Raw genomic sequence first — 8706 nt, forward strand, 5'->3', positions numbered from 1 at the left:
CAGTTCCTGAAGCAGCTTTGCCCAGCCATGCAGAGAGGTGTAAGGCAGCGCAGAGTGCAAAACCCTGTGAGGTGTAAGAGCACTCCAGGGTTACCCTGTGAGAGACGGAAGCTACTGTCCATGGTACTGAGATCCCACCATGGTTGGCTTCTTCCCCTCTCCCTGACTGGTTTTTCCTAAAAGCACTTTTAAAAATCGCTTACTCACAAATCTTCATCTCAGGGTCTACTTTTGGGGAACCCACCTAAGACATTGCTATTGATGTTTTAACACATGTTAAAACGTCCTTTCTTCTATGAATGCACCACACGTTGTCTGGCTCAGACACAGTGTACTTTGTGGAAGATTTGGCTCTGAACTTTCCAGCAACCAGTGTGAAGGCAGAGTCATGACTGGTCCCAAGATTCATGATGTCTACGCAATTGAATGAGAAAAATATCATGGCCAGGGAGAAGCAAAGGTACTTTGGGGCCCTGAGTGCTAAGAAAAAAAAAAATGTCCTGTAGATTACAGAGAACCACATCCTCAACAATTTCCTGTAATAATTCTAGTAATGAATTCCATAAGATGCTGGCAGAAAGCCAAAGCAATGTGGTTGAAAGAAAGAGTTCTGTCATGGTCTGATATAATCCAAGGATTAAATTCAGTGTTTAATCAGGGATTGCATGAGCAAATGCCTACAGGGGCAATATGGGCAATGTAAATGAGGCGCCGTGTAAGAAAAAAGTAATTAGAAGGCACTTTTCCTGTCTAAGGGAGCCACCACTGATCTTCAGTAGTTGCTGCCATGTGGAAACACTGTCGCCAAACCCTCTAACATTCAAGAGGACCTGGGAACTAGAATTTTAAAATATGGCAAATGAGTTATTATTTTCAAAACTCTGAGCATAGAAGAAAGGGACTATGGGAAGGGAGGAATGGGGGGAAAGGGGAAATATTGGGGAATGATATTGGCCAAAGTATATGGTTATATGGTTTGCATTCACGAATATGGAACAACAAATCCCACCATTATGTACGACTATAATGCACCAATAAAAATGTATGGAAAAGAAAAAATGTATTTTAAAATCAGTAAAATAAATAAATTATGTCATTTGCAGGAAAATGGATAGAATTTGAGAGCATTGTGTTAAGCAAAATAAGCCAAACTCTGAAAGTCAAGGATATATGTTTTCTCTCATGTGTGGAAGGTAGAAAGAAAGAAAGAAGGAAAAATGTGAGGAGTCTCATAAAAATGAAAGGGAGCCCAGCAGAGTTGAGGAAAGGGACCAGGAGGAGGGAAGAAGGAAAGGAGAAATACTTAGGAATAATATTGACCAAATTATGTCGTTGCATCATGTGCCTGTATGAATATGTAAATAAATTCCACAATTATGTATAATTATTATGCACAAACAAAATATGGAAGGAACCAATAATCAAATAAACACAATTATGAGCCCAACGCAACCCATGATGGATTATCTGCAACCAATGTTAGGCAAAAATAACGTGCTTTCCAGAAAAACCACCAAAAGATCTATGTCTTAAGATTTAGTTTTTATTGGCATTTTTCTATTGCCGAAAGCATATTGTCTATTTAGTTTCATTTTCTGCTATCGTCATCTACCATATTATATTAAATGCTGCTTATAAAAGTAATTTTAGTGGCTCTATTACTGAAATATCATGACTCACATAAACATTCTCCTTCTTTGATAACCTAGAATGTTGAGATTTTCTGTTTTAGTAAATAACAATGCATTTCAGATTATTTTTTCCAACTAAACTAGATGCAGAATTGCTGGGTAAGACATTTTTTTAAAAAAAGAAAAGAAATCGATTTCCATGCATGTATGAGTGTGTCAAGATGAATCCAACTACTATGTAAAACCACTAAACTCTTAATTTTTTAAAAAACAATTTTTTAAAGTGCTGAATTCAAATCACAATTCATCGGTGCTATTATGTATACCAACAGCTCATTCCTTTTTGTCATTGAGTAGTATTTTACTGTGTGAATATACCAAAGTCTGTCCATTCTCTTATTGATGGACACCTGGGTGGTTTCCAGAACTGGGTTGTCGTGAACAAAACTGCTAAGCACATTCTGTACCAACGTTTTGGGGGAACATATGCTTTTATTTTTTCCGGAACAAAAAGCTAGGAGTGGAATCGCTGGTTCATAAAATAGGTATATGATTAAGTTTTTATGAAACTTCTAGTTTTCAAAACGTTTGACCGTTTCACATTCCCACAGTCAGTAAAGGAAAATTCCAGTGTCCTGCATTACCTTCACATTGATGTTGTCAACTATTTTTTTTTTCATTTTGACCTTTCTAGGATGTCTGTAATGGCATTCCATTGTGGTTTTAACTTAATTATTGGCTATTTGTACAAATTAAATTTTTGAAGTATCTTTTCAGGGTTTTTGCCCATTATAATAGGGGTGTTCATTTTCCACTACAGAGCTGTAGAGCTCTTTCCACATTCTGGATGCAAGCTCTGTCAGACAAAACATGTTGCAAATGTTTTCTCCCCACCTATGGTTGTTCTATTTATTTTCTTGAGAGTGTCTTTTTGATGAGCTGAAGTTTTTAAATTTGATGGAGTCCAATTTATCAATTTTCCTTTTATGGTTTGGGTTTTCTATATACTAAGAAATGTTGATCTCTTCCAAAAATATCTGTATTTCATCATTAAGATAGTCTCTGATATTTTCTTCCAGTATCTCATATATTTATTCTAATATTGTTTGGGCTTTTATATTTAGAGTCATGATTTATCTTGAGTTGATTTTGTTCACAATGTATCATTGGGGTTAATATTTTTCCCCTTAGGAACAACCACTTTTTTTATTAATTCTAATCAATTATACATGACAGAAGAAATCTCTTCAATTTATTGTACACGATGGAGCAGAATATTTGCTTCTCTGGTTGTACATGAACTAGAGTTACACCACTCATGGAATTATATACATACCTAGGGTAATAATGTCTTTCCTACTCCTTTGCCCCCTCCCCTCTTTTTTGTCCCATCCAAAGTTCCTCCACTCATCCTATACTCCCCCACATTATGGATTAGCATCTACTTATCAGTCCCTGGTTTTTTAGGATTGACTTATTTCACTTAGCATGATATTCTCCAACTCCATCCATTTACCTGCAAATGCCATAATTTTATTCTCTTATAATACTAAATAATATTCCCTTGTGTATATGTATCACAGTTTCTTTATCCATTCATCTATCAAAGGGCATCTAGGTTGCTTCCACAGTTTAGCTATTATGAATTGTGCTGCTATAAACATTGATGTGGCTGTAGTATGCTGATTTTAAGCCCTTTGGGTATAGACAGAGGAGTGAGATAGCTCGTCAAATGGTGGTTCCATTCCAAGTTATCTCCATACTGCTTTCCAGATTGGTTGCACCATGAACAACCACTTTTCTGGCACTATTTTTCTTATAGTTTAACTGTAAAAAGTCCTTTCCCATCTTAAAAATTTTTACAGTATCCATATTTTCTTCTATTTAAATGCACATAATTTTTACACTTAACTCCTTAATTACACTTAACTCCTGGAATTTAATTTGCTTCTAAGCTGAATAAGTAAATGAGTAAATATTTTTCTAAATGAAACTAACTATTCTTGCACCATTTATTGAATAACTATCCTTTCATCTAATTCTTAAATAAAGTACTTTTATTATGTATTATGTATTTTATTATTCCTATATTTTGATTATAAAATTGTTGTTTAATTTACACCAAGTGCTATCATGTTTGTAATATTGTAACTTTGGGCTAACATCTGGAAGAGCCAACATCCCCCCATATGCCATTCCTTCTTTTCAAAATATCTTAACAATTCTTATCTATGCATTTTGGCCTAAAAGCTTTAAACAATTAAATCATAAAATATCATTACTTTCTTGTTATGGTTATGCGTAAGAATTGGGGTTGGCAAGCTCTTATAAATATACCCTATTCTGTATTAAATTTCCTAACTGGTTATTACTGGTTGTCGAGGTAAATATTCTTTTCCTTGCAGTCCTCACAAGCACTCTTCCCAACCCAAGTCAGGGACTTCTTCATTCTTGCTATGATTTTTCTGAATAACCCACAATTCTAAGACTCTCCCTCACTTGCACATACAAACACGTATTTTACACTCTGTAGGTCAGCTGCAATTTGCCAGATCTTTCCTAGAGCTGGAATGAGCTCTTCTGGAGCCTTCGGGGACAGTCCAGGTCTCCTGCATGAGCCTTTGTTCCTAGACACCGTCCTGATTGTGGAGGCTGCTAGAGATCAGTTCTTCCCTGGAGGGCAGGTGCTCCAAGAGAGTGGACAGGAAGCTTGTGCCTCAGGGTCTCAGCGGGGAATGGTCACTTTGTCAGTTTCTTCCACATTCCCACTGGTCAAAGCAAGTCACATGGTCCCCAAGGGTAGGAAGTTCAGCCTACGCCGCCTTCAAGAAAATGACAACAAAAACAGGAAAGGAAGAAAGAACTTTACACAGGTGAACCATGTGCCTTACTGCAAAGCAGAAAGTCACTCAGTTTTGAATATTTGTCTTTTATCTAATCTCCCTCCTAAATTCTAATTCTAATGAAATAGTTTTTAGGGGGTGGGGGTTTCTCCATTTACAGTTGTATTATCGACAAATAGTCGATAATAATCTCTCCTCGTTTTCCAACTTCTGTCTCAACTCTTATTGCATTGTCAAATCTTCAGAGAAAAGTAATGTCACAAAGATGAAAATAAAATTAGCGACACGTAAAATGTGGTATTTGGTGTAAAGTTAGAAGAATCTAGTAAATTTTTTGATAAAACGTCATATATGTGACCAACATCACTTGAAGAAAAAGGACCAAAGGGTACTCCATCTATACTTGTATTATAATACGCTGGGTGGCCATTTATTTATTTCCATGTCTTCCTCCCTAAGGAGAAACTCAGTTCCTCGGGGAAGGGATGGTTCCTTGTGTATCTGTTATACAATCCAAGCTTTGGACACTGACCTCTGAGGCACTAAATTTATGCTCTGGCTTATACATTTCCATCCAGATGTGTGTTCCTCCTGCCATGTGAGCTGACCTCTTCTTCCTTTGTGGTGGATTTCCTTTGGACCTTACTCTGCCACGTTCCAGGCCTGAATCTGGTTCCCTCAAACACTGCTCTCTTATCCTCAGCTCTCACTCTCTTGAATTGAAATGATCCCTCAAGTCCTGCTAATCTACTGCTGATCCACCTCTCCAACCTTTCTGCTTCTCTCCATCTCACTCCTTGGTTCAACCAATCCATTTTCCATGTTGCTCTAAAAAAGAGCTTACTGTCGTAGAAATCTTACCATGTCTTCCCTAATTTAAAATCTTCTGAGGTCCTTCCATGGTTCTCCACACATTCCCAGCCCAATCTCATACTGAGAACAGTTCTCAGAGTCTGGCTTGACCCCCTCTAGATCTATCCCTGGTCCTTCCACTTCTCACACCAAGTTCTGGCCATATAAATGATTTGAAGCATCCAGAAATTATCAGAAGATCTAGGAATCCACAGAGCTGATTGGGAGCTATGTGATTTTTTAATTGATGAAACGGGAGAACATGTGAATGCTAAATAAAGTCAGTTTCTTAAATTCTTTTAAAGTTGTTGTACGTGAGCGGAATCGGATAAGACGTTTGGTGGTATAAAGTCAAGGAGTCACTGAGATATAGATGAGACATAAATAGCCATAAATATGTATGAGGGAATGAAAAGTAATATTTATTACTTTTGTGCCCTTCATCACACATTGTGGGTAAAGCAGGTAGAAAGAAATGTTGAAGAAAAAGTTGATTTGTTCCCTACATACCATTAAGGGTGATGTTGAGAGAGAATTTCAACTATGCCTTGGGGAAAGGAAATGAAGTTGAAAGTCACCAAAAACATAATTATGAGGTCAAATACTTACAGTCATCCTGCCTAGAGAAGGGGCTCAAGGACATGTATTTGGACACAGTAGTTAGTAGGGTTCCCCATTATCTGTGATTTCACTTTCCATGGGTTTAGTTACTTGCAATCAACTGTGGTCTGAAAATATTGAATGGAAAGTTCCAGAAATAAATAACTCATAAGTTTTAAAATGCACACCGTTTCGAGTGGCATCATGAAATCTCACACCATCCCACGCCATCTCACCTGGGGTGTGAATCATCCCTTGTCCAGTGTGTCCGCACTGTATATGCTACCCATGTTTATGCTGAGTGACCAAGTCACTTGGTAGCCTTTTTGCTTATCAGGTCCACTGTCTCAATGTCCCAATACTTGTGTTCAAGTAACCCTTATTTTACTTAATAATGGCTCCAAAGTGTGACAACAGTGATTGCTGATAATTCAGACGTGCTACAGAGAAGCCATAAACTGCTTCCTTTAAGTGACAAGGTGAAACTTTGTCATAGGTAGGTCTGTGCAGTAAGAAACACAGTGTATATAGGGTTCAGCATGGTCCACGTTTCAGGCGTCCCCTGGGGACCTTGGGATACATCCTTTGCTGACAAGGAAGGACGACTGCAGTGGGACTGAGACACTTGCCCCTGAAAACTTGTGACATGGAGCAGTTTTACACCATAGAATGGAAACTCCTGCTCTCTAATCACAGGAGAGTCCTGAAGTCTCCCAAGTGACCTCAGTGATCCCCTTGCCATTCTCAATCACTTCCACATTGCCTCTCTGCTTGCTTCTCCAGCAATCCCTCCACCAACCCCTTCCCTGAGAAAAGAGAGGCCATCAGCCTCCACATCCACCACCTCCCCTCTCCTGCCCCCTCCCTGGTCACTGCTGCCCGTGCGCCCAACAGAAGCCCCTCCTCCCCTCGTACAGCTCTCGGCCCTTTTCCTCACCCAGGGACTTCCCTCCAGACTCTCCCCCTCTGCATCTTCTCCTGTCCCACTCTCGGATCTTTCCCACTAACTTAGGAGGATACTCTTATTTCTTCCACCTTAAAACAAAAATCGCTCTTGGCCCCACTCCCCTGCAATCCCCTGGACCATTTTCCTCCTTTCTTTCTAAAGAAACTTGTGGAAAGAAACTTTTCCTTATGTCTTTGATTTCTCTTTTACTTACCCTCTTGAGCCCCAAAGTTTGGTGGCCCGTGGCGGGTGCTTCCTTCTAATGAAGCTGCAGCTATGGAGGTCACAGTGCCCTCCACGTCACTTAGCCGTGGAGAATGCGCCCACACCTTGTTTGACCTGTCAGCAGCAGTGGACACAGCTGCACCTTCCTCGGTGAAGCCCTTTCTTCCCTGGCTTCCAGGACAGCGCCCTCTCCTGGTTCTCTTCTTTCGTTGACTGTTCCTTCTCCGATTCTTTCCTGGCTCTTCCTCACTGACCAGGCTTCCGACTGCAGAGTGCCCCTGGACCTCCTTAGGCCTTTTCTTTTTTCCATCAACACTCGCCCCCAGCCTTTTAATTCCAGTGCAAAGAATTCCCGTGAGCCATGGCCTCAGATATGAACTGCTTTCTCCTCTGTCTAATGCAGACACCTACATCTGACATATCTGTGAGCGTAAGAAAACTTTTGATCTTTTGTTCTTCTTACTCCGATGATTTCTCTTTCTGAAGCGTTCTCCGATCCAATAAAAGTCGTGCTGTCCTCTGAGTTTCTTTGGTTGTAAAAATCTGGAACCACTCTTGACCCTTCCTTGTATTTACATCCCATATCCGGTCCACCAGGAATCGCTTTGGCTCCACCATTGAAACACAACCGGGACTGCCCCTTCCCACACCCCTATGGCTAGGCCCCTGGCCTAACCCATCGTCATTTCTCACTCTGGTATCCCAGAGTCTCCTAAATGGTCCCCCTGCTTCTCCCCAGGCCTCCACAGTCCATCCTCAGCAGCCAGAAGCAGGAGGGTGGCATCAGGCCACTCCACAGCTAGAGACCTCTCAATGGCTTCTCTCTCCTCGGGTCCTGAATGCCTTTCCTCCTCTTCTTGGGGACGTCTTCCCCAGCCACCCCCTGACTCCTGTCGCCGCTTCCCACCCCCCCCCCCCCCCCGTCTTCCTTCCTGCTTCACTGTGTGACTCAGCGCCTGGTGTCCCCAGTCAAGCCTTTGCTCCTCTTCACACGCTGAGTGGTAGAAGGAAGGCACCTCTGAAATTGGCACAAAGGGGCAGTTTTCTTGCGGAGCCCCAAGCGGTAGAAATGTCTGGAGGGAGCCACTTTTCTCTCCCTGCTCCTGATTTTCTTGGTCCCTTGGAACGGTGGCAGTGTTCTGCAGCACCCTGGGTGTCACAGCCCCAGCCCTACCCCTGTTCGTCCCCCTCTGACAGTTCATTGCTTTCCAATCCCAGCACTGTTGCCCTGGGACACCCTGTGCATGACACCCTATCACGTCACCCTACGCCCTTACCTCTTCACTTCACCACTCAGTCCAACCCACATCCTGCCACCCCCTGTGCATTTTTCTAAAATGTGGCTCCCATCAGTCATGCTCGACCCACCCTCCCCGGCTCCCCACCTCCGACATCTTCGGCTCAGTTCTGGGATAAACTGAACTTCAGCATGGACTCCCACTGTCTCTTTAATAAACCTGGCTCCCGTTGTTTCAGAACACATCTCTCTTCTGTCCTCTGACCACATCGACCTCTAGCCGTGCCCCCTGGTTGGAATGCTCCCCTTATCTCTCCCTGTCATTTCAGGTTCAATGGAAATGTGTCTATGAATTGCACTGGGGCCGGGGGC

This window comes from Marmota marmota, unplaced genomic scaffold, assembly GCF_001458135.2.
Source record: "Marmota marmota marmota unplaced genomic scaffold, marMar, whole genome shotgun sequence".
Lineage (NCBI taxonomy): Eukaryota > Metazoa > Chordata > Mammalia > Rodentia > Sciuridae > Marmota > Marmota marmota.